Here is a 6,148-nt window from a genome sequence, read left to right on the forward strand (position 1 = left end):
AGTTCAATATTCCCGACCGGTTTGATTTTAGTTTTTTATATGCTTATAAAATATGGAACAAAACCAAATGTCTGACCTACAAAATGTAAGTGAAATAAATAATTAAATATTTTAAAAAGTGTTTTACTTCTAGTTTCTGAAAAACAAAAAAAATGAAAATTGTGAAATCACTCTTCCGTTGACCCTATTTTTTTGATACCTATTTTTTAATTTCTCCATTTGTAGGAGGAGACCCCCCTACCGGACACTTAAGTCACTAAATTAATAATTCAAAAAATATTGGTTTTATGTGGTTTGTTACCCATTTATGATAAATATTATCATTTTTGTAGTGTACAAAAAATATACAAATATGAATTTTGACATTCCATTTTGATGATGTACACTCAAAATAATCCAAACGTCATTGCTACGTGAAAAATCATGTAGCTACGTGAAAATTCATGTAACTATTCCGATAATCTATATAAATAAAAATGGAATGGTGTTTGTATGTCACGAAATGGCTCACGAACGGGGCAACGGATTTGGATGATTCTTTTTCCATTTTGTTCGTCAAGGGTTCCGACGTGTTTGTGTGTATAAAAACCTCAATATATTCACCGGTAAAGTCGGAAAAACGAGAATGGACGGAACTGTCATTTTGTATGGGACGATCCATAGCGTTTATCAACAGCCTACTTGATGGCAAGACGAAGTTTGCCGGGATAACTAGTAATCAATCCACGTAAGTGCTTTTAATGGCTGCTTGGGCACGTCAGGAGTTAATCATCAATATTAACCTCTTTTTCCCGAGCAGCCTAGATAGCCGCGTAGTGTCGGTAGCGGTTGTTTCAACTGGCTTAGAATTAACACTACGGACTGCCTGTTCCGGTGGTAAAAGTCCACCTCACAGGTGACCCCTAATTTATGGTGTGATGCGTACCGTGCCTAAGAATGAATGGTTAGGGGGGTCTAAATAAAACCTAACCGCAAACGGAGCCTGTGGGGTACCAGGGCGCCCTCTACAGTATTATGCCCTTCCTGTGCTACCCGGAGCAATGGTGCAGGTGACCTTGTGTTTCTCCGAGATAATCGGCTGCCCTTCTTCAGTCTCTATCTTGAGGCTTAATAAGGGTGGGATTATGAATATGTTGACATTTAATTTAAATTATCACCTATATGGCTTCGCATTATGCGTTTTACACAGTGTATTCTGTGCTCTTTCGCCTTTGGCGACTTTAAATAGATACCGATCTGGTTTTTTCGTTGCTGGTCTTTTTCGTGCTGAGATTGCAAAAAGCTTAATCCTGCCTAGTTTGGGTAGTGGCTACGGTTAGGTTAGCTCAGATCAATCTTCAGCATAAAAGAACAGCAACGATCAATCTTTGCAGACTCATGCAAAATGGTGCAGCCCAAGTGGCGCTAGTTCAAGAACCCTACTTTCGTAGAGGGAACTTCTATCTAATTAACCTTGTGGATCCAGTTTTTGCTACTTTTAACAAGCTTGAAATGGCAAACTCGCGCTCCATGCCCCGCGCATGCGTGCTCGTAAATAAAGCAATCGTTGCTACACTCATTTCTGAGTTGACGACCAGAGATGTATGTGCTGTCACAATTGATGTTTCTGTTGGTGACCTCAACAGGAAATACGTCTATTGTTCGGTATATTTACCACATGATGAACCATCCCCAACGGATGACTTCAAACGAGTTGTCGTACACTGCGTAACAAAAGGCCTTCCGCTGATTGTGGGCAGTGATGCCAATGCTCATCACATCATCTGGGGCAGCTCAGACATCAATTTGAGAGGCTCCAGTCTGATGGAATACTTAAATAGTACAGACCTTGGATTACTTATCATAGGCAATCGCCCAACCTTCATGGTTTCTAATAGAGAAGAAGTGTTAGACATAACGCTCTGCTCGAATAGAATCAGTCACGAGTTGACGAATTGGCATGTATCAGATGAGGAATCATTATCTGATCATCGCTACATCTTCTTTGAACATTCAAATGTAACTGCGCAGACTTTGCGTTTTAGGAATCCCCGGTCAACAAACTGGGAACTCTACATTGAATTGGTTGCGACCAAATTTCATGGATATTCTCCGTCCATTGAAAATCCAAGTGATCTGGATGATGCCGTTGATACTACAACATCCTACATTATGGAAGCTTTTGAAGAAGCATGTCCTCTGCGGTCTGTAAAGACTACAAGAGGGACCCCATGGTGGAATTCCGATCTGACTAGACTCAGGAAACAATGTAGAAGGAGTTGGAACAGACGCCGTTCAGCTGGATCAGAGTCGTTCAAGTCAGCTCGCAAGGCTTACAAGAAGGCTCTTCGTTCTGCTGAACGATCCGGCTGGAAAAACCTTTGTACAAATGTTTCCAGTTTGAGTGAAGTCAGTCGGTTGAACAAAATTCTTGCAAAATCTAAGGATTTTTAAGTGAACGAAATTCGCTTACCTAATGGTGACTTTACTTCTTCCGATGAAGAAGTTTTAGAATGTTTATTCAATACACACTTCCCCGGATGTGTGAACATAGCATCTACGGATGAACCAAATGTCTTTTCATGTAGTTACGAGTCTCTGGCCTCGGCTCGCAGTATCGTAACTACTGAATCGATTCAATGGGCACTTAATAGTTTTGCTCCTTTCAAATCTCCAGGAGCAGATGGGATTTATCCTGTTCTGCTCCAAAAGGGATTTGAGTCTTGAGGATTCTTTCATTAACAAGATTTCATGTCAATGAAGTAATTGAACGCCCTCTGTTAATAAATTTATTTCAAATTCTTTTTTCAGAGTTATCATCGAAGATATCCATTTTTACATTTACACGGACGGACATGACGAGAATGCCAGATTGTAATAAAAGAACATGAAATCTACCAGGAACTTGCAGCCGGAGAAAGAGAATCAGCATCAACGGGAAGATGTGACAAGACCCGGAAAAGATCTTTGAGACCCTTGGAGAATTATCCAAATCAGCAACTATGAGTGCGCCGTTACTTTTGCAACTTAGTGTTTGTTTATTAATACATAAGTGAAAATTATTCTGAATAAAATATTTAATATTGTGCTTTCACATATAGGTGTTATTAGTTTGTTTTCTGATATACTGCTTCGCGACTAAAAATGGGTGAACCAACGTGCGAAGTTCGATTTTTGACCAACTTCGCCGCGTCGCAGCTCGATTCTCAATAGTGCGCATAATGCACATGGCGGAGGGCATAGATGCGCTCTATAGCGAAGCGACTCGCGACGCGGCGAAGTTGGTCAAAAATCGAACTTCGCACGTTGGTTTACCCATTTTTAGTCGCGAAGCTGTATATACCCAAGTAACCACAAGCATTATAACATTGCACGTATTCTACTGCATATCAACAACATTGATGCAACATTGCTTTTATTCAACAAATTTCAAGAGCTGTCAAGCAATAAAGCATTAACCCTACATTACAAATGTATCAATGCACTAACATCACTTTATAAATTGTACTGGTGCATTAATATCACTTTATAAGTTGCTTCATTGCTTCATCGTCCTTCTTGCATTACTTTAACTGTAAAAGTGCCCTTTTCCACTTTTAAACTACTTTAATGGTAGGCTTACGGCAATGCAGCTGCATTATATATGCAATGATATAATGCTCCATGGTTACTTGGGTAATAAATCAAATAATATATTTTATTGTTCCCGATAAAATTAATAAAAAATAGGGGTAAATTTACCCATTTTCATGTTTTTATAGATTCTTAAAATGGGTAAATTTTACTCCTTGTTTTGACGTACAAGCGGCTTACCCATTAAAGAGTACAGGCCATTTACTCTTTTTATGAGTTAAACTAGTTTCTCTCAAAGAGGATACTTTTTTACCCTTTATAGGGTACTTTAGTCTTACAGTGTATGTCTGGAAACGGCGATCGATTAACTGCCTTTGATGCTATTATTTATTACGTTATAGAGATCCCCAAGCAAACTGCCACGAACACCAACGTACAATCAATCTTAAACAAGTCGATTTCCACAGAATGAAAACGTATCGATGTTTGTTCGACGTTATTGAGCTTTCGGTCAACAGCAGGTCAACAAGGAAGTGGTTGTTTTGCTGCAATTCTGTTTATATTTGGATTCTCACAGCAAACAAAAGCAATGTTGTGACAGTTCTCACAGCAAACAAAGAAAATTTTGTCAACATTGCACTACTACGCAGGCAACTGGATTGGTCTATGATACTTATACGCTTAATGTATCATTGTACTTTGAGTTTCTGGAGAGAAAAAACTTACGAACTGTAGCACTAGCTACCAAAATAGCTTTTTTAGCGGCCTGTCTGTTATAGGGGGAGATCCCCCAGTACCGGACACTTAAGCCGCTTAATTAATTATTCAAAAACTATTCATTTTATACAGTCTTGGTGCCCATATATGACAAATATTACCATTTTTGTAGCGTACAAAAATTAACTAGAAAATATAAATATGAATTTTGACATTGCATTTTGATGTGTTTTAGTACCAAATTTACTTATCATAAAAGGTGGCTCCCAATACCGGACACGATCTGGAAATGCCTCGACATTTGTAAATTTGTATATCATTGAACCACAGATAACAGATGTTTAATAAGCGGTTTCTTCACCACCGCTTAGACCTTAAACCTGGTTTAATCGTATGGGTAAACGTGGTTTACGGCTTAAGCGAAGGTGAAGAAATCGGCCCTAAGTCCGATTGTAAAACTGTGTAAGCCAAAATAAGGTGACTTTAAGTGGCAACACAAGTAGCAATATCATGGTGGCGCTGTAATCGCTAAGTTCCTATTGTGATGTATGTGGTGAGTATAAAACATTTCAATATACTTATATTCACCACTGATTGCAGCAATAAGTTGTGTGGCGGCGCTAGTGTTTTCAACGTGTTTTAGTTTGAATATTTACACAAGTTTTTAGAAGATTTTTGTTCTAACATAAACATCTGTTATCTGTGATTAAACGTACCTATTAACTCCATGAAAAGTTTTCCATTGCCAATTCAATGCATTTGCAACATTCACAAGAGTAATTTGAGTTTTACTTATTCTGCAAGTTGGTCATAAAAAAAACTCTTTCATAAACGATGAAAAACATCACATTTTACGTGTTTATCTGAATTTTCATTCTTCTGATTTTGACTGCATCTTTGATACCGTGATCGATGAAATCCATGAAAAATAAATGTATTTTGAGACACTGGTGCGAAAATTAAAAAGATATCTTGTGAACAATCAAGCTGTCCGAAACTGGGGGATAGGACCCAAGAAACATTTTTTGCTTTGAGAAAAGTTTCTCAGAGCTGTTTTATTAAGCTGTTAGTTGCTTAATTATTGACTTAGTTAAAATTAAACTATTATTCAAGCCTTCGCCCAGAAATGGAGAATCTATTCAACAACAACCATTTTACTAAGGTGATTATAAAACGAAGCCAAACTTTGGATTTTCAAGAGCACAAGACTGGAGAATCTGACAACAGTTCGCGTTGATAATCAATCAAATTGCTTGCTTGCTGATGGTGACCAATGGGATAAATTTTCAACGCGGAACGCTGTTTGATTATCAAGACTTGTGCTCTTGAAAATTGGCTTCGTTCTATAATCACCGTGCGTAATCTACACTGTAAACTCGTCATTACCCTTTAAAGAATAAAAAATGCCCATTTTTTGCTGATATATGCAGCTGTCAAAATAATGGGTACTTCAAAAATTTCAAAAAAAAGTAATATTTGCCCATTCTCAAGTTTCATGGGTTTACCCTTTAATGGGTGAAAATTGTATTAGGTAAGATCAGTCACAATCGAAACTTTTCGAAGAAGGTTGTTGTGTGATCTTGATAGCACCAATAATGATTGAAACATTGAAAACAAGTAAGTATAATATATTTTAGTTGTTTTGAAATTGTACCCGAGGGTAACATTGTCATATATTTGTAGGCTTATTAATCAAAAAACCGGGTGCCTGGTTCCCTATCAGCTCGAAAAGTGAAGTTCCAGTATTCTAGGATCCGGACAATGTCGTGAACAATCCCGTTGAGTTTAACCTGTTTTAAGTGTGCTTTATTTATGATTTTTCTATTCAATAAATCTGTTTTACATGTACAGCTACACATCTATTATTTTGATACTTTGA

Source organism: Aedes aegypti, chromosome 1 (assembly GCF_002204515.2).
Source record: "Aedes aegypti strain LVP_AGWG chromosome 1, AaegL5.0 Primary Assembly, whole genome shotgun sequence".
NCBI lineage: Eukaryota > Metazoa > Arthropoda > Insecta > Diptera > Culicidae > Aedes > Aedes aegypti.